This window comes from Argiope bruennichi, chromosome 9 (genome assembly GCF_947563725.1).
Source record: "Argiope bruennichi chromosome 9, qqArgBrue1.1, whole genome shotgun sequence".
NCBI classification, from domain to species: Eukaryota; Metazoa; Arthropoda; class Arachnida; order Araneae; family Araneidae; genus Argiope; species Argiope bruennichi.
In genome coordinates, this window is record NC_079159.1 from 52,623,367 (window position 1) to 52,644,804 (window position 21,438).

Here is a 21,438-nt window from a genome sequence, read left to right on the forward strand (position 1 = left end):
TGTTGTATAGTTCATGTATATTTTATCCTTAAAGTGTGAAATCCGTTATTTCATAAGAACAAGGTATTCTAAAAATAACTGGTGAATGATGATTAGTTATTTCATGGAACATCTAGAAGTTCTTTGAAATAAGTAAATTATGTATTTAATGATAAGTAAATTATTATAGTTTAATGATAATAAATATGAATGTAAACAAGATGTTCCTTGGAATAAAATAGTATAATTCTTTTTGGAAAGGTGTCGGAAAATTTAAACGTTGATGCTTTTATTATAAACCTAACTATTCACATTAGTGTAGTCTTTTATAATCGTAGTCTTTTATAAAAAACAACGATGAAATTAAGTGAAATATTTTAACTAAGTCTATACTTTATGCCTTTATGTTAATGTTTTACTTTCTTTAAATGTGTAATATTCATACTGTACAGTATAGAGGATTGAATATTTTCATCAATTAATGTTAGACATGAAATTTATCTTAAAATATCAGCAATATATTGTTACGAACCTGTGATGCTGCTTCCCAGCATAGCTGGTGTCCATAGGAGGTCCCAGATCTTGGCAACCATTTGGCGACGAATTTGGCGACTTTGGCGCCAAAATAGATTATACCCGAAACATCAAGAATTTTTCCGATCCGTCCAGTAGGAACGGAGATAAGCCTCGTACGTTCCTGATTGGTTGAGAGGCTTCTAGCCCCGCCTCCTAAGACCTATAAAAGGAAGCAGTCCTGCCGCTGCCGAGTAGTTGTGAACCAACGGTGAATTGAGTCGTGGACCAGTGGAATCGAAGAGTAGTCGGAACCGACCTTCCAGAGATAAGCGGAGCTGCGACGGAGTGAAGCTAGTGCTGAACTAAGCTGTGTGCTACTGGCTGTAGTAGAGTCTGTTGTATGCTGCTGTTGTTGCTGTACGTCTCGGCTGAAGATAATCGTCTTCTGTGCTGTATATAGTTGCCGTCTTTGTGCTGTCCTGTGTATCTTCGTGTAAATAAACGACGTTGTTTTATTTTCTACTGCCGCCTGGTGATTGAGTGTTCTTCACACCATATAACCCCCACTATCCAAACGAACCCCGGAAATGTCGTAACAATGTATATTTTTTATTTCTACTTCATTTTTCTAGGGTAAATTTTTAAAATGCACAATACTCAATATCTATGAAAAATATAAAGATTTTAGTTTTATAATTTTTTTGTTTATATATTTTCTATATACAATTTTCAACGGAAAATTTATAATTTTTGTCTATCTATTGATGAAATTTGGCCAACAGGGTTTACAAGCTGAAAGGATGGTCACAATCAGCTTTTCACTACGCAAAAGTATTAGTTAAAATTGAGTACTTTTTTGAGTTTTTCAATTATACTTCCAAAAAAATACTTTGTCACAAAAATGAGTTTCACATTGTTTTTAAATTCAAAAAAATTACTTTTTTATGATAAAAAAATTCGTTTCCATATAATTTTTTCGGGAATTTTTTTTTTCTTACAATTAATTTTATTAACAATTTTTAAGAATATCAATATTGTTGTGATTAAATTCAAACTTGATTCGTTATGTTAACAAAACATTTAATTTCATTGTTTTTTCCCATTGATAAGATTGATATAAATAATTGCTTTCTTTGGATATTATTTACGAAATTGCGTTTTTATTTCGGGCATAGTTGTTCTATCTGTGAGATGTGTGAATGTGCCCCCCTGTAAAAAGGGATTGTGCAAGCGAAAGTGATGCGTGAGTAGCTAAGACGTACTTTTGGCCATAGTTGGTGCTACTAAAACAAGAGACGCTCCCATGGCTTAAAATCGAGCTTGTCCATGGCAAGTGCCATATTATAAACAACAAATTATGAGGAAAATAATTTTTTTTTGTTTCATTTCTTTTGCTAATATTTTTTCCAACAATATAATTGGCATCAAATTATTCCATCATTTGTCGTAAATGAAGACAGAGGAATTGATGAAATCATATTTTATTATGATGGTGTCATTTCCTTTCTTTCAGCGGAAGTGATGATATAAACTATTCATATCAAATTCCTGTTTCTTTTTATATTTTTTATTACACAAAGTCTTGTAATCTTAAGAAAATAGGATCTCAAGATTTTGAAGAGTCCCAAGTTTCAAAGTCCCCAGACTCCACCCCCCTCCCCCAAAACTCCATTTATTTAATTATTTGTGTTTATTTCTCTGTCTGGGATCATGATAATAATCCAAACGGTTACAAGAAGGAATTTTGACACATGATGTTTGCAATCTACAGTTTCCTCTCAACGTTTCTATAGAAAAGCATTAAGTTTATCTCTTTTTCATTTGATGCCCCTTTTGAGAAGGTAACAGAGGACAGTTAATAATTAAATAAATGGAATTAAACCTTTATATTTGTCATTAGAATTGTAGATATCTATTAGAGTCTGAACATAGTCCATCAGAATGATGACTGTCTGTCTGCCTGTATATTTGCACTAAATCTGTAAAATTAATATTTGAGAAAAATTAAAGTTGGCATGCATTTTGTTTTTGTCTTGTCCCCAAATCAAAATAGCAATATCAAATAAGTGGAAAGAAAAACATTCTAAATTCATACTTAGCATAGATCAACTGACTACAAGTCACAAAATGAATCTTCAAATAAAGTTTTCTAAAACGTACCATGAATTGGCATCAATAGTATGCAAAATAATTTAATGAAATTGGAAATTTGACTGACAAGTTGATTTAACTGACAAATAGTAAGGTATTTTTTTAATCGTTTGAAATGCAAAATTAGACAAAATTTCAAAACCTTTGTACATAAAGAAAAGAAAGAAAATCCGGTTATGAAATTCCATTTCTACAATTATGAAAGTTAAAAAAAGATTTAAAAAAGAAATTAAACTAAAAAAATTACAAAACTGCATTCTAAATTTAGAAAAGGTGAAAGTGGAATCAGAATTTCTGGCGAAATTGTATTTAACTAAATGAATGAAAGTTATTTTTTCTGACATTCGAATGCTTTATATTTTCAGTCAAAATTCTAAAGATGCACTCAAAATTCCTAGCTTCTAATAATGTGCGCTTTAGTTCCTTTAAACCACTTCAAACTTATATAAGACGTTTTATAATTCCAGAAACAACTCCATAATTATTTTTTTGTGTACTTCATAGACTGTTGAAAGGAATACTACTAATATAGCATCAACTTTTCGTATTTAATTAAAAGACTTTTTGATGGTATAAAAAACCTGTTTTGTCCTCCAATGAATGAAATATGGGAAAGCGTAACTTAAGTAAGAATAAGAGCTAAAATTTATGAAGAATACGAAGTACAAAGACGTTAAATGTAAAGCAATCGTTTTTACTCCAGAAGTTAATTAGAGATGAATTTTTTGCTTTTTTCAGAAATTGTAATGTATTTTTCAAGAATTTATTTAGTGTTTAATTTGCCGTTTCTAATTATTTTACAGAGAAATTCGAGAATAGTTTTCATTTTTTTTAAATTTTACTTTTTATTTCTTTCTAATACTACAAAGGCACAATTATTAGCTTCGGTGAAATAAATTCTATTTAACTTTACCGAAGCAAATAATTAAATATTAATTAGTGTATTATGTTTGCTTAAAAATTGTATTTTAAGTGAAATCTGTAATGATACTAGAATTTGTTTTTTTTTTTTTATATTTGTGCAATGACTAATAAAATTTTGGCTTCATGGATTTCTGGAAAAAAATTCAGGAAAAATTGGTCTGAGTTGAGGCGGAATTTAATAAATTTCTACAGAAATAAGTTTGCAATTTGTATTTCTTATAAAATGCCATTATCTAAAAATAGTTATTGGCATATGCTTAGATCATAAACTTCAATACGAAATAAAAAAACAGTTCGAAAATCAGTGCATTCGTGGAATTTGAAGAACTCCACCAAGTTTATACCATAATGTGCAACGCCATATTGTTTTTGAGATTTCTTTAGAAACTGGAAATTGGTAGGGCTCAAAAAATCCTTGATATTGTATCTAGAAATCATGGTTTTCATATAAAAAAAAGTTGGTGAAATCGGTACAATAGTTGGGGTTGGAGAACTTTCTCTCGTTTTACCTTATTACCCTATTAAAAGTGCACAGTGAAATGGATTTTTCTTGGAAACAGGAATAGATATCGAGGACAGGTTACCATTCAGAATATACAGGGTGGTCAAAAAAAACCTTCCCCTATATATGAAACCCTAGCGGCCTATCCGCTCAACCAATCGAACCAAAATTTCAGACATGGTTGTTTGAAGGTATGCGCTGGAGATTGTGATGATTCTAAACAACACAGGGTTCACGGTTACGGTTACAGTGAGAGAATTTTGAAATTTTCGAATGGTAACACCCACTTTTTCCTTGCGCAAATTGATCCGCGTATTGAAAAACCACAAATGGCGTTGGAACGATTAGCGTGTGACGAAAATTGCCGCCGTAAAGCATTTGCAAAGAACAGCATTATAAAGGACCAATGACAACACAGAGAGGAAAGAGAAAAAAAAGTTTTTATTGGAATGGATAATTATAATTACAGGTTTTCAACGTGTTCACCTTCGCAGGCGACAACGCATTGCATTCGGGAGATTGTGGACAACAATGCCGAACGTAACATGAAAGGAGGAATCTGCATAACTTCACGTGTTATCGCATCTTGCAATTCTGACACATCTCGTGTACTATGCGTGTACATCTTAGATTTCAGATAATCCCAGAACCAGAAATCCATAGGAGTGAGTCGGGGAATCGCGGTGGCTGCGAACCTGCAAAGTTATTAGAGATGACTCTATCACCAAAGTGTTGTTGCAGCACTGGTCGAACACATTGGGCGACGTTTATAGGAGCCCCATCTTGCATTCATACAATATCCCTAATGACATTTCGTTGCTGCAGTTCAGGAATAACGGATTTCTGCAACTGTGTCAGAATTGCAAGATGCGATAACACGTGAAGTTATGCAGATTCCTCCTTTCATGTTACGTTCGGCATTGTTGTCCACAATCTCCCGAATGCAATGCGTTGTCGCCTGCGAAGGTGAACACGTTGAAAACCTGTAATTATAACTATCCATTCCAATAAAAACTTTTTTTTCTCTTTCCTCTCTGTGTTGTCATTGGTCCTTTATAATGCTCTTCTTTGCAAATGCTTTACGGCGGTAATTTTCGTCACACGCTAATCGTTCCAACGCCATTTGTGGTTTTTCAATACGCAGATCAATTTGCGTAAGGAAAAAGTGGTTGTTACCATTCGAAAATTTCAAAATTCTCTCACTGTAACCGTAACCGTGAACCCTGTGTTGTTTAGAATCATCACAATCTCCAGCGCATACCTTCAAACAACCATGTCTGAAATTTTGGTTCGATTGGTTGAGCGGATAGACCGCTAGGGTTTCATATACAGGGGAAGTTTTTTTTTTGACCACCCTGTATTTACATACCATGACATTTCATATAAAACAAAAGTTGTCAACTGGTTCGGGGCTAAGGGCTTAGCTTTCCTGATGTTGATTGCAGCCAACTTAAAATTACAGTTCAATATATGATCAGCCCTATTGAGCCAAAGTAAAATCACTCGATTATTCCGGCATTTTAGCTAAAATGATTTCTAAAATGCAATTAACTATGCAATTAATATTCAATAAACATTTGATGTGTCAGATTTCTTTTTGAAAACTATAATTAAAGTTTTAGCGTGAGTATACCTTACGATGTAAAATTCAACCAATCCAAATAACCCGTATAACAGATATTTAATTACACATGTTAATATTAATACAGATCTGCGAGGATGAAATAGTTTTATTTAAGATAATTACTATGTGCTATATTTTGAATGTAAATTTTTTGAAAAAATAACCTAAGAAATATCACTATACATGAAACTTGAGGAACTAAAATTGAGGAACAACGTAATATTAGTTATAAAAATTCATCATTTTTTATATTCTAAATTTTAATATATATTTTATATAATATGTTACTTTGTATTAAATTTACTCGAGAAAGAATAATCCATTATTTATTACGATTTGTCCCCAAAATGATAATATGTATGTTAAGCAAAATAGTAGAGCCAGCAAAAAACGGGCTAAAATCGGATCAGTAACCTGTTTGTGCATAACTGTAAATTCCTTCCCCTTTATCATTTTTTTTTCTTTTACTTCTTACCATTTTTACCATTTACCCAACAATGTTTCCTTAGTTAAATGATGATATAATACTGATCTTTGAAGGTATGATATTGTTTTTTTTTGTTTGTCACAGGGCCAATTTTGGACAAGCTGCGCCATTCACGGGAATTTTAAAGCAGCTCCAGCCTAAAAAGTGTAAATAAAACAGAGATACAACGCAAAACATCAAAAGTTAAGAAGATCTATTATTTATAACGATTTGGTACAAGTATAAAAGTAAATCTCAAATTTTAAATGCTATGAAGAAAACCAATGGTTTTTAAAAGGTCAAAAAGTTTTGAGTGAGGTTTCTCACCCACTAGTTCTGTAGATTTAAAATAGGCGAATGAAATTGTGTTAAACGATCAGAAGTAAAATTGGAACATTGAGTAAGAATATGAGCAATAGAACTGACCACTCCATAGTTCATATAATGAGAGGACCGTTCACCAAACAGCAAATGTCTATGTGTATACCTTGTATACAAGTGTATACCTTGTGTGTCCAATGCGAAGACGAACTAATTTTACATCTGTGCATCAGTTCTGTAAAACTAACCATATATTTATTTTTGGTTGAATAGCATATAGTTTGTTATCAATTTGCGTGCTCCAAACTTCTTGCCACTTTGCATAGATATATCGTTTGATATATCCAGAAACATTACAAAAAGTAACACGGAAATTGAGAGGTTCTGAATCTAATTTTGGAACTTGATCTGCATGCCCATTGCCATAGATTCCAACATGACTCGGTACCTAGCAAAAAATTACGTTGAAATCACAGTTGACCAGTATTGATAGTGGTTCCATGATTTGCGCAACAATCGGATGACAAAGATAGTCAAAATTTTGTAATTGTTGCAAAACGTTCATGTTGTCGGTGTATCTGCAAAATTTGCGAGTCTCAAATGAAGAAATACATTGTAGTACATATAAAATAGCAGTTGCTCCTGCTGTGTATACTGAACCGTATTTTGGGAGAATATTAAGTGTTATCTAAAATAACACCAAAACTGACATGATCCATTGTTTTTGAATCATCCGTAAATATTGTTTTATATTTACCGTAGTTATAGTTATCGTATATGGGTTTCATATAGTTTTAAAGTTATCGTATTGTGGGCACGAAACTCAAGGAATTGTCGCCGAAGCAAATGTACATGATTATGAGATTTTTTGAAACTAATGAAGGGGTTTATGTGAGAAATGGATGGAGTATTCTAGGGAGGAAAATAGAAATGATCAACAGACACTATTCTCGCTTCCTGATCTTTGAAGAGAAGAGCTTTATACTTTTCGTTTGCACTGAGATTGAGAGAAGCTTTTGTTAGAGGAAAAGATGTTAGCGAGATTATTCTTTCTATACTTTCTAACTTTAAAAAATTCTTTGAAAAATCTACTTTGCTTCTTTAGCGTTAAACTGCCGGCGTCCTGGCATAGGGGTAGAGCGTCTTCTCCGTGATCTGGGAGTACTGGGTTCGAGTCCCGGTTTGGGCATGGCTGTTCTTCCGTTGTTCTGTCTGTGAGATGTGTGAATGTGCCCTCCTGTAAAAAGGGGTTGTGCAAGCGAATGAGTGATGCGTGAGTAGCGAAGTCGTACTCTTGGCCCTAGTTGGCGCTACTGAAAAACAAAAGACGCTCCCCCAGCGGCTTAAATTGCTGTCTTCGTAACAGGGGCTTGTCCATGACAAGTGCCATAAGAAAGAACAACAACAGCATTAAACTGCGAGATCAAACCAACCTTTGGGCTTCATAAAAAAACATTATGTGTGTTTGAAAGGTTTGGTTAATCCAAAAATGATTCTTAGTTAAGCCACTTCTTATAAAATATATCATATAAAACTAGTTGTAAAACATGCCAAATTGAAAGGAATGTTTCAAATACCATTGTGTTAGATTTCATTTTTATCCAAAGCAAGGATATTAATGAATTTGTAATAAGAATGAGGTATTCGTAAGATATGGATTAGAAATTAATTAAGAATAAAAAATTTGAGTTCAAAATCGAAGTAATAAGAAAACAAAAATCCTACGAACTTTTAAAACCACATATATCCAAACTAAAAAAAATCTATTGTGAAAGCAATGTTGGCAAATTTTAAAATATTAGAGTGTGGTATGATTTTGGAAATTATATTTCCCTATTTGGGTCTGTCTGTCAACACGATAATTTAATAATCCAAACGGTTACAAGAATGAATATTGAAGATATTCCAATTCTACAATTTTCTACCACCCTCTCGATAGAAAAGCAGCAAATGTACCTCTTTTCACTTGATGTCGCTTTTAACAAGGTAACAGAGTAGAATTGTAAATATCTATTAGAATTTGAACCCAATATATTAGAATGATGACCGACGGTTGTTCTATATATTAACATTATATTTGGAAAAATTAACATCTGAGAAAAATTAAATTTGGCATGTATTTTTTTTTTTTTTTTTTGCTTTGTTGCCAAATCAAAACATTTGCATTAAATTAGCAATACGGAATACATTCTAAACAAATTTAATTTCCATTAACCTACTAACAATCAAAAAATGAATCTTGAAATTAATTTTTCTAGAATTTAGTTTTTCTCAGAATGAATTGGCACCAACACTTCACAAAATAGTTAAATGAAATTGGAAGATTAATTGAGAATTAAGCTCTAAAATAATATTGTATTTTTTTATCTTCTCTAACGCAAAATTGTGAAAAATTTCAAAGCTTTAGTGTGTAAAGAAATGAGAGTAAAACCAGTTTTGGAATTACTTCTATACAATTTGAAACTTCAAGAAGGTTATTAAAATGAAATTAAATTAAACAAAGTACAAAAACAAGATTCGAAATTTAGAAAAGTTACAGATGGAATCAAATTTTCAAGCGAAATTATATTTATCTAAATGAAGGAAAATTCTTTATTCTGACATTCGAGGGCTTTATATTTTCAGTCCAGTTTTTAAAGATGCACTTAAAAATTCGCAGTTTTTAATAATGTGTATTTTAGTTTCTTCAACCTATTACAAAGTTATACAAGACGTTTTATCCATCCAGAAAAACTCCATAATTCTTCTTTTGTGCACTTCAAGGACTATTGAAAGAAACACTACTAAAATAGCATCAACTTGAGAAAAGTACTTTTCCTATTTAATGAAGACTTTTTGGTGATACAAAAAAAATTCGTTCAGTCCTCCAATAAATGAAATATGGAAATACGTAACTTTAATAAGATTAAGAGCTAAAATTTACGAAAAAGACAAAGAACAGACTTGCTTTAGCTCTAAATGTAAAACGATCATTTTTACTCCAGAAGTTAGTTAGAGTTGATTTTTTTTCTTTTTTCAGTAATTATAATGTATTTTTCAAGTATTTATTCTATATTTAATTTACCATTTTTAATTGTTTTACAGAGAAATTCGAGAGCCGTTTTCATTTTTTTAAAACAATTCATTTCTTTCTAATACTACAAAAGCACAATTGCTAGATTCGGTAAAAAAAAATTTTGCTTTACTTAACAGAAGAAAATGATTAAATATTTTTTAGAGTATTACGTTTGCTTCAGCATTGCATTTTGCATGGAATCTGTATTGATACTTGAAAAGTGTTTTTATATATGAATAAATTAATAATAAAAATAGTTTTGGCTGCATAAGTTTGTGAGAAATATTCAGTAAAAATATGCCTGAGTTGATGCGTAATTTCTATAGAAAACAACTTTGCAATTTCTATTTCTTATAAAAGTTCATCATCTAAAACAGTTGATAGTGTATTCATAGATCGTAATCTTCAACATAAAATAAAGAAAAGTGCTAAAACCAGTACACTCTTTGATTTTGAAGAATTCCGCTAGGTTAAGACCCTAATAACCAATGCTATAGTGTTTTGGTAATTTCTTTAGAAGCTGGAGATTGGTAGGAGTAAAAAAATCCTTGATATTGTTTTTAGTATTCATGGTGTCTTAGTCTCTTATGGTCCTTTTAAAAATGCACTGTGAAATAAATTATTTTTTACAGGAGAGAATTGGAGACATGTTTATATAACATGAGATTTCATATGAAACAAATCTTGCAACACGTTCGAAGTTAGGGGATTAACTTTCATGATTGTTTAAAACATAGCATGCAATTCAAAATTATAATTCAGATTATGACCCACACTATGCACCACAAGAAAAATCATGCAATTCTTCCAGCATTTTAGCTAATATAATTTCTAAAATTTACATTTAAATATGCAATCAAGATTAAATAAACATTTTATAAGTGTCAAGTTTGTTGTTGAAAATCATAAGTAAAATTTTAGTCTGAGTGTACCTTTCAATATAAAATTCAACAAATACAAATACAACCGATATTTTTTTTACACATCTTGATATTAATACAGATGGGCTAGGAAATTGTATTGAAAATAATTACTATGTGCTATATTTTTGGATATAAATTTTTCCAAAAAATAACCTAAGAAATATCACTATATATGAAACTTTCAAATTGAAGAGCAACGTAACATTATTTATAAAATTACATCACTTTTGTATTTTAAATTTTAATATATATTTTATATAATACATTGCTTTATATTAAATTTACTAGAGAAAAGATATACCAATATTTATTATGACTTACTCCGAAAATGATCAAGTGTTTGTTAAGTAAAATTGTAGAGCCAGCAAAAAACAGACTAAAACCAGATTCAATAACCTGTTTGTGTATAACTGTATATTCCTTCTCCTTTATCAGTTTTTTTTTTTTTTTACTCCCTGCTATTTTTACTATTTCTTTAACAATATTTTCTTAGTTAAATGATTATGTAATCTTGATCTTTGAAGATAAGAACTTTATAATTTTCGTTTGTGTTGCGATTTAGAGAATCATTTTCTAGAGGATAAGATAGCAACTTGAATGTTCCTGCTATATTTATGATAAGTATACGTAACAAACAACAGAAAAGCGTTTCAAAATTTGCAGACAAAAAAAATCTATTTTTGTTATTTAGCATGAAATTTTGGAGTCAAAATAAATCTCTTGCCTCATAAAAATACATTATGTATGTTTGAAAGACTTGATTAATCTGAAAATGTTTTTTTTTTCTTTTCCCTCTTATATAAAATTAAATCATATGAAACAATTTGTTAAAGCATCACCTAATTGAAAAGAGTGTTTAAAATACCATTGTGGTTAGTTTTCCAATTTATTCAAAGTAGAGAGTATTATTGCATTCGTAATAAGGAAGTGATATTCGTAATTCTGATGTCAAGAAATGAATGAATGCAGATTAAAAATTTTGCTTCCAAAATCGAAGTAATAAGAAAACAAAAATCGAGAAATCTTTCCAACTTGTAGTGATTCATTTTCTTTAAAAACCACAGATATCCGAATGAAAAAAATCTGTTGTAAATATGACGTTAGCAAATTTCGTGATATTAGGTTATGATATGATTTTGGAAGTTCAATTTCCCATTTGGGTCTGAACTATTTTTCTGAAAATTTAAGTACAATCAATAAAGGGAAAGGAGAAAGATATCATAAAACATGAAGGAATGTAAAGAGATATAAAAGAATGTAGAATATCTGAAATACAAATCTATTTTTGAAGATATGTTGCAAATTGCAGGACATCAGAGTGTCATATAACTGTACGAGATCGTTTGTCACTTTCAAATATGAATTATAATTTTGGCAATTTTCATTCAATTTCAAAAGGCAACAAAGCGAAGGATTTCAAAAGACTTGATGGAAGTAAAGAGGGATATGAAAGATTATGAAATATTAACTTCATTGCAGGCAAATGATGGATTTGGAATGATGGATTGATGGATTTGGAAAAAGAATAAATCTTGGTAGTTTCATTAAAAGAAAAATGGGGAAAAAAATTCTAGAAAAAAAATGGTATTTTGAGAAATTTTATGGTAGGTCATTAAAATTATTTTATTTTTTTTAAATTTGACATGGATTGGATATAAAAACGTAGTTAAATATAATGTAATGAAATAAAAAGAAATCTATTAAATTATCTTGATTCTCATTATTTATCCCAAAATACGAAATCGTTTTGTGAAAAAAAAAAACTTTACACGATAAAAAAAATTACTTAAAAATCAATTATAAATATTAAACATTTTTCAAAAGATAATTTTTCCAGATGTGAGAATATAAAAAAGGAACGAAGAATTAAAAATGATTTATAATTTAAAATGTACATAATGGAATTTTTACTAATATCATAATAAAACTACATTATGCTTAAAATAACAATTAGTTAAATTTTGTCTCAGTAATTTTTTAAAAAAATATAATTGCTTATTCCTTTTGAAATTAATTAGATTTTTACCATTTTTTTTATTACAGCATCTCAGCAAAAATATAAAAAAGAAAACAAATGACTCAGTTTATGAGCATAAATATAATGCATGCAATTTAATATACAAAAATAAATTTTTGTTTGTTTGTAACTTATTCGCTGTCGTACCTACTGTTCACCAATTGCGATAAAACTTTGCCAACTTATTGATAGCACTTGCGCGAAGGTTATAGGCATATTACAGTTATTAGCATTCATTTTGAACTCAATAAAATTGACAAACAAATCGTATTTTAAGTTTCTATTCAACATTATTTTATAATTGACAATTGGCAAAAAACAAAAACGAAAATAAATAAATGAACTGCAAACGGCACATGTCATTTGGAGTTAATCGCACTTATGTCAAACAAAATAAAATTATTTACATCGATGCCAATCAATGTGAGTGAAATGAAATCAAAAATATTTAGTGCAAAATTTAGAAAATATTTAGTTAATAAGTATTCTTCTATACAAGATATTTTCATTCAGCGTGCATAATATTTTGGTGGTGGCAACCTGCACATATTAATAAGAGATTATCTCATCTGAAAATTTGCCTGGCAGACAGTAATTGTCCTACTTATTCAATGAATCGACAAATAGTATTTCGGTTATTAAAGCATATATCGTGTAGATTGCTTCGTCAAAAAATATGCCTCCCAAACGTTCGTCACTTAATCTATCTAACAGCACAGCATATAAATTTCAGAATTATAAATTCATGTGCTTCAGAATTCCAAGATCAACATGCGACAAGAATCGAGGCAACTATTTTTAATGGAAAGTCAAATGCAGAAGAAGTTCTCATTCCAAGCATTCCCATTACTCCCACCGATATGCCTTTTGATTTCAAACGACTACAGTTCCCCATTAGACTTGCCTTCACTATGACCAACAAGGCTCAAGGCCAATCACTTCAAATGTAAGTATTGAACCTAGAAAACCCATGTTTTTCACATAACCAGAAGCATATTGCATGCTCACGAGTCGGTCATCCAAGAAATTTATTTATGTTTGCTGAAGACAGAAAAATAAAATTACATTGTCTGCCCTAAAGCACTTAAATAATAAAGTAAAAAAATAGAATAAATATTATTTGTACTTCTCCATTATATATCACTGAATTTCAATGAATGTATTCATTGCCGATAAGAAAATAAATATCATTATGTCTATCATTCTTAATTAAAAAAGATTTCAAATTCAAACGATATTCCCAAAGTTATTGCTTCTTCGGCAGCAAAGCGCCAGGTACAAGCTAGTCATATATAAAATAAATATTCATTTTAAATAATCATCTAAATGTTACTTATGACATTATAAAATCTATAAAATATAATCAGATGCTGCATTTCTCTTTCTAAAGTAAATAATGGCAAGAAGATTAAAGTTTGTACATGGTTCTGTTCAATTAACGTTTTTCTTCTTCATTACATAATATTATATTAAAGGATGAGAAATAAGACACAAAAAATAAGTATCATGAAAGACGTAAGATTCTAATTTAAGAACTTAGGTGAGAGGAAATAGTTTTTCTGTTTAAGGTATATTTATCTGAATGAACAAAAATTTATTTCTTCTGAGTTTGAGTGTTTTATTTTCGCTTCAAGAATTTCAGAGCACACATACTAGAAATTTCATTATTTCTACTAATATAAATTTTAATTGCTTCAAAGTACTTCAAGCTACCAAAAGAGGCTCACAATCTCAAAAGCATCTCAAGAATGTGAATATTCTTTCAGTGCATTTCAAAGCCAAGAATGGTGAAAAAAATGCATCAACAATCTCGAGAAAGTCACCTTTCTTTTTAATGAAAACCTCTTTGACGATAAAAATAGAATTCATTCATAGATGAAGTACGCAAAACATATTTTATAGTCTTTAAAAGAATGAAAAGAATTCTCAGATGATAAAAAGGAAGCTCTTTTTTTTAGCATGAATTCAAACAATTATTTCCTGTATTTCTCCTACAAATATAATATTTTCTTCAAGGATATGTTTATATAAAATATTCTTAAACGAATAAAATATAAATATTGCATATTAATTATCGTAGTTGCATTTATTTTCTTTGTAGTCAGATTAATTACAGTAAATTGTGCTGTGGTCGTTGGCATCTAAACAATAAAGAATAAAATCATAATAAGTAGATAATTATTTAAATTTGCATTTTAATGATATTGGTTACATTTCTTTTCTTTTTGCAGTCAAATTAATTACAGTTAATTGTGTTGTGGTCGTTGGTATTTACGTTACTTAAAACACAACAGAACTGGAGAAAACTTTCTAAATAGAATAAAACTGCAATATATATATATTTTTTAAATTTATTTTTGTGAAATCCAAAATTTTTAATTATGGTAATATGGAATGTATTTAAGAATAATAATGCTATATCGTTTCCCGATTAATGGTTTTTAAGAAAAAAAAAGGGGGAATATGCAATAAAAAGATGTAATTTGTTAGGGTAATATGAAAGCAGAACCACAAACGTAAAACATCTAACGTTAGAAAACGAAAAAAAAAAAAAAATCATGAATACAAATTTAGTCTGGAATATGCTCAGAGATAACCAAACTTGAGTTGAATGTGTTTTAACCGAGAAACTGTTAAAAGTTATGAGAGGACAGAGAACAGGAATTTTATTCTTTGATCTGCCAAATAACACAACGAGCGAATTGTGATGCATTTGAAAGCAAATTATGTCACAGTTTCTGTTTTACCTATTTTTTTAAATTCATTTTCTGATTCTTTCTTTATTATCATTATTTATTTACGCAATTATCTCCCTTCATCATCGACTTCTCAGTACGAAAAAAATCACTAAATAAAACATAAAAATGAAACTTTTAAATAATAATAATTAAATTCTGCAGGCACAAAGGAAAAACTTACAATAACTATTGTGAAAATTAGCTGCAAGAAATCGAGCCATTTAAAATTTCGTAAAATGTTGGAAATTGTTTGAATTTTGTTTTAACAATGGACATTATATCGGTGATTATTAGACAAAAAGATGTACGTAAAAAATACCAAAATAAAGAAGAAATTTAAAATTAAATTGGTGTTATTAAAAAGACAATGTTTTTGCGTTTGAATGTTGTAGAAATAATTTTTATGTAGGAATATTATTAGAAGTTATCGTGAAAAAAATATTAAAATTCCACTTAATTTCTAAATAAATTTTAATTCCAAACTTTTAAAAATATAAGTTCGATATACATACTTTCATCTTTCATTATATATGCATGCCAAATCTGATTGTTTTAGGTCAAGCGGTCTGGTATTTAGACCACCAATGCACGCACACAGATGGAGAGACACGCACACGCATTATTTCCTTTATTATTGTAATCAGTTTATTAAAAATTAAAATAAAAAATGCCAAATCTGTTAAGCTTGCTGTAAATTAAAAAAAAATATTCCTTTCAACATTTTGTTTGTTTAGTAACTCTCTATAATAAGGATAAATAAGCTTTAACCTTGTCACTTAATTTCATTTATATAATGATCAAAATTGAGACTGTTTGCAGGTTGCTTTATTTTAGAACCATCTAATTTACATTTAATGTTTTTGTGCATTTATTCCGGTTAATTTTATGACTTCAACATTTTTCATTGATTTTTTTTTTATTTACACTTGTTTTATAACGACTAGAAACAAAATTATGCTATAGTATATGGCGTGTATCTCTTTCATCAACAACCATGCCTTTTTCCCTCAAAATTTACTTAAAAAAAATCTAATGGTGTTAGTTGCTTCTGCCTTTCAAAGGTACTAAAAATGAAGATATTTCATGAAGTCTGTTTGCTGACCAAGGAGAATGCTAGTTATTCTAACTCTACAAATTAATTGTCCTCCCATTGGTGTGGCGTGGTGTGGAGAGAGGGGGTGCCAGTTCTAGTGTTGTCCTCGTCATCTGAGCGAGTTTCAAAATTACGAGGCCCAACCCAAAATAGCCTTAGTGTTGCTTTACAATGGGACGTTAATATAACTAAACTAAACTAGACTGTACAAACTAATTATTGGTGTTTGTGAAACTGAATATTTTCCAAAACAATTGGTATCTTACTTTTCTTTTAATCATCACACTACTTCCTGTGCAAGAATTGTCGCTACTCTTTTCTTTCTCATGTAATTCACCTATTAAAGGAATATTTTAGTCTTTGAGGTTTTAATTATTTCAGAATTTAGCGGCACTGAGTCTCAAACTATAGATGTGATAGGAAAAACTACTGCTTTCGTATTTAAAATGAGAGCACAAAATAAAATCGAAATCAGTTAAGAAATTCCAGACACCAAATGAATTATTATTGCTCATATGATGTAATTAGAAATTAAATATTAAGTTTAGTAAAGAAAATGTAATTTCGCTGAACATATAAGAGCAAAGCTTTTTTTTTGTTATACTATAATTCCTTTATAAGTAAATGTATTTTAGCAATAAATTATTGCTACGAATTTGTAATATTGTTTCACTAAGCATTCACTTCCGTGTTAAGAAAAACAGTTTTACAGATAACTATAATACGTGCTGAATCAATACTGGTCAATGACTATCGAGCTTGACGAAAACTTGGCGACCATTTTGTGATTAGGATTTGGCGACTTTAGAGATAAAAACGAAAGCTCCGGAAACTACAGGAATTTTGGCGATATATCGAGCGAAGATATGATGAATTTCTAGAAAATTGGTTGCCTTCTGAAGAAAACTTTTAAAAGTTGAGAGACAAAGCTGAGAGTCATTGAATCAGTAAAAGTAGCAGACGTATTGAAAGACGTGAATTATCGAATAAAAAATCTCTCTCACCTGCGATTTCTTATGGAGCGCTTTGTGCTGTTATAGCTATTTATTATTAATTTGTTGCTTGCATGCTTTGGTTTACCACGAGTGCTGTTTTTACTAATTTTTGGCAGTGCTTTATCGTTGGTGTTGCTTATGATACTTGTCATAGACAAGCCCGCTGACGAAATCAACAATTTAAAACCGAGTTTTAGCGTCTGCGTTTTCAGTAGGCGCCATTTAGGGCTAAGAGTATGACTTAGCTACTCATGTGCCACAGCCTTTTCACGGGGCGAATTTCAGTCATTCATTCGCAGATAGACCTGATTTAAACCTGAATCAGAGAAAGATCACCTATGATCCAGTACCCCTAGTAGTATTGTCTCGACTTAGAGGACTTTGTGCCTATAACATATTTTCGCGTGCACCAGTTACCATTAACGAACACGGAGAGTATTCGGCCGGTAGGGCAGTGCTTAAATACTATGAATTCCTGCTTCTATTTAGAATAAAGCATTTTATTTTTTATTGAGACCTTTTGGACATATACCGGGAATCGGGTAATTTTCCGTAACGATATTGTTACAACAGGTATAAAAATTCACATGTAATTTAATCATGATAATATTTGCATATTTCAGACGTTATAACTGATAAACTAATAAACTCAGCACTTATATGGAAGTGTGCTACCTAGACGTTTATATTATTTAAAGAATATATTATATTTTTTCAGCTGAAATTAAATTAAAAAAATGAGATACTCATCCTTATTAAATTATCGTCCGCACTTCATCAGTTTGATTTTCTGAACAAATGTTATAAATATAAAAGCATCTTATTTCATTCAATTACCCTTTTTTAAATATTCTAAAGTATCGTGGGGCGCTCCTAAGACCCATTGATGCTAATCAGCTTAAAGTATCTTGCCAAGGCGATTACTTTGAGGTGTCAGCCACGTTTGTTCCTTATTGAAGAAAAGTGCAGTTTTATTCCTTAAAGCTTTAAGGGTTCATTTATAAACTAAAGAAGAAAATTAAATTGTAAGCGAACCGAAAAACATAATTAAGCAATTATCCGGGCGATTACACAATATGCAATTTGGCGATTGCGTGTTTATTTATTGAAATGATGCTGCCTTTGTTAGAAGAATTAACATTCGCAGTTGATAATTTCTTTAATAATGAAAAAATGGTATTTAAAAAAGCAGTTAGACATAGTGAATCTCTTACTCGTTAAAGAATTTATGTCTCTAAAAGGTCGAATTATTCTTTCTAAAAAATAAAAATTTCGAAGTATGTGGTTAATTAGTTAACTGACTTTTTTTTCTTAAAATATTAAAACGGGTAAATAAAAGTATTGATTTTATTAGATATAATCATTATTGTATTTAAGTATCCTTTTCATTATGGTTGAACTTTAAAGAAAGAAAATATAGTGAAAAGAATAGATTAATCATTATGATAAAATGACCTTAAGGGAGTCGCATATGGTTTGGATATATAAGAGGAAGAAAAGCAATGATATTGAGATTCATTCTACCACAGCTTCAATAACAGGACATATTTCCTATAATAAGGTTAATACAAGAGTCAATGAAGGTCATTTTATAACTGAAAATAGATACGATTTAATTTTTCAATCCTGTCTATCTTTTAGATTCAAATAGCAACTTCGTCGCAAGGTAGGATGATGTTGTTAGGATTCGTAAAATAGAAATGATGTTTCTCTGCCATTCCTTTAAACATTGATTACATCTTTTCTGCATCTAAACATGAACTTTTTTTCAACGTACGTCTTAAAATTTTTATATTTATATCGCAAGTGTGTAGGTCAAGTACGTAGTTAACCTACAAGTACCTACTACATCATCAGGGGCCGCGGTGGCATGGTCTCGGCTTCGGAACCGGAAGGTTTCCGGTTCGAGACCCGATTCCACCGAAGAACCGTCGTGTAAGGGGGCCTGTTGCACGTTAAATCCGTCATGACCAAACGTCCTCCCACTGGTGTGGTGTGGTGTGGAGAGGGGGTGCCAGCTCAGGTGTCGTCCTCGTCATCTGACCGAGGTTCAAAATTACGTAGTCTGTCCCAAAATAGCCCTTGTGTTGCTTCAAACGGGACGTTAATATAACTAAATTACATCAAACAGTAGTAGATACTTGTAAAATGGTATTCGTAATTTGCTCGATTTTTTTCAATAGCTCATAACATTGAAACACTTAAATTGCAAATTTGTTTTTATTAATGTGTATTGTAAAATTATATACTTAACAAAGAAGAATAAATCTCTACACTAAAAAAATGAATGGGTCAAATGCATTGTGCAAAATAAAAGCGACAACTCTTGGTTTGGGATAAGTAGGAGCTGATTAACATTTGTAGGAATGATTTATGAAATCCTTAATTAATAAAAGAAACCGTACAAAGCAAAATTTCTGTACCAAGTAAAATGTTTTATAGCCTGCAATATATGAATAAATAAAACAATATTGAATAAAGTACAACAGCAAAATGTTGTGCTGGAATAATGCAGAGTCATTAGATTTAAATTAAGTAAAAGTTTATAAACGTCTCATTTGCTAAATTTTATTTTATAAGATTTCTGGTGAAAAGAAATTAAATAATTTTTTTAAATGCTTTAAATTATAGTTTGAGGGAAATTTCAGCATACAAATAGACATCGTAACATAATTTCTGTTTCAATTATAAAGAAATGTTTCAGAAAATAAGTGTCTGACTTTCATTTTCTGGTTGCACCAAGCACTTTTAATTTAAGCTTGTTTTATTAATTTTAATTCCTTAACTTATCCACCATTTTTTATTATTTTCAACGATATGTTTCGGAAATATTTTTTTTTGCAATAAAATATACGAATAAAAGTATGGATTTCGAATTCCTATTTAATCTTATTTTATTGCCAATGGCTGAAAACTTAAAAAACAAACAAACATTATTTTTTTCTTAGAGCAAGGATACTACTATATTACCCACTGAAATGAAAATTCCAATCAAGAAAAGTGTTCTTAGAATCACCTATTCGCTAAATTTGTACACCTTAAAACATCACGTAATTTTTTTTTATCTCTATATCACTAGTTAGCTTGTGTCAACTTTCCTATCTGGGAATTTGTCATTACGCAGAATCCGTTAAAAGTCGAAAAACTAAAAGTTACAATTAGAAAATTTGAAGATTATTGAAAAATAAATATGTCCATCTTTCTTTATGTCAATGTAAGCTAGATATATAGGGTGATCAAGAAATAACAGGAAGTGTTCAGAGCCCTGTAGCGTGTTATGTACTGGACGAAATATAACAAAATTTGGTCACCATACACATTAATGCATGCTATTTCAATTTATCAAGAAAAAAACAACAGTACAAAAATAAACGCCGATAGTGAAAATTCTGGCACTGCGATCGAAAGGTTCATTATGCAATTTCCATGTACGGGTACTTTGTGACATGATTTCGAGGATAAAATTGTTGAAATTTAAGTCATTGTGCAAGAATTCGCCCGTAGATGACGTTGTCACTTCATGAACGCGCCTTATTAGTCAAGCTGTTTTATCAGCGGGATGAAAATGCCAGTGCTGCTCTTCGTGAATACCGGTGGTTAAAGCAGTTACGTAGAGGACCGATGACCATAACTAACTGACGAAGAATGGTAGAATGATTTGAAACACCAGGAATTCTTGGTGTGCAACCAGGCCGAGGACTATTTCTAGTTATGGGGCTACTTGAAAGCTTGAAAGGACTTGTTCCTGACATTCCCACTTTAAAAGAAAAAATAATGTTATATGTCAAATGAATAAATGTCGATATGCTGCGAGCCACTGTCGAAAACCTCGTGTACCACATACAATTAATTACTGGAACATCAGGCTGATGATTACCTTGAGTCAAATTTGTAAGTTACTATAATAAACGTTTTTCATTGGTGTTTGGTGTGTTGTTATTTATTGTTTCCATTGGCAGTTATGTATTCTTTTTTCTCACATTATGCGCTTGTAGCGCCAGGATTGCTCCTATCGGCGTTTTTGTTACTAATTTTAATTACTAATTGAAACCGCATACTTTAATGTGTATGTTGGCCAAATTTTGTTATATTTCACCAGTACATAACATGCTATAGGACTCAGAACACCTCCTG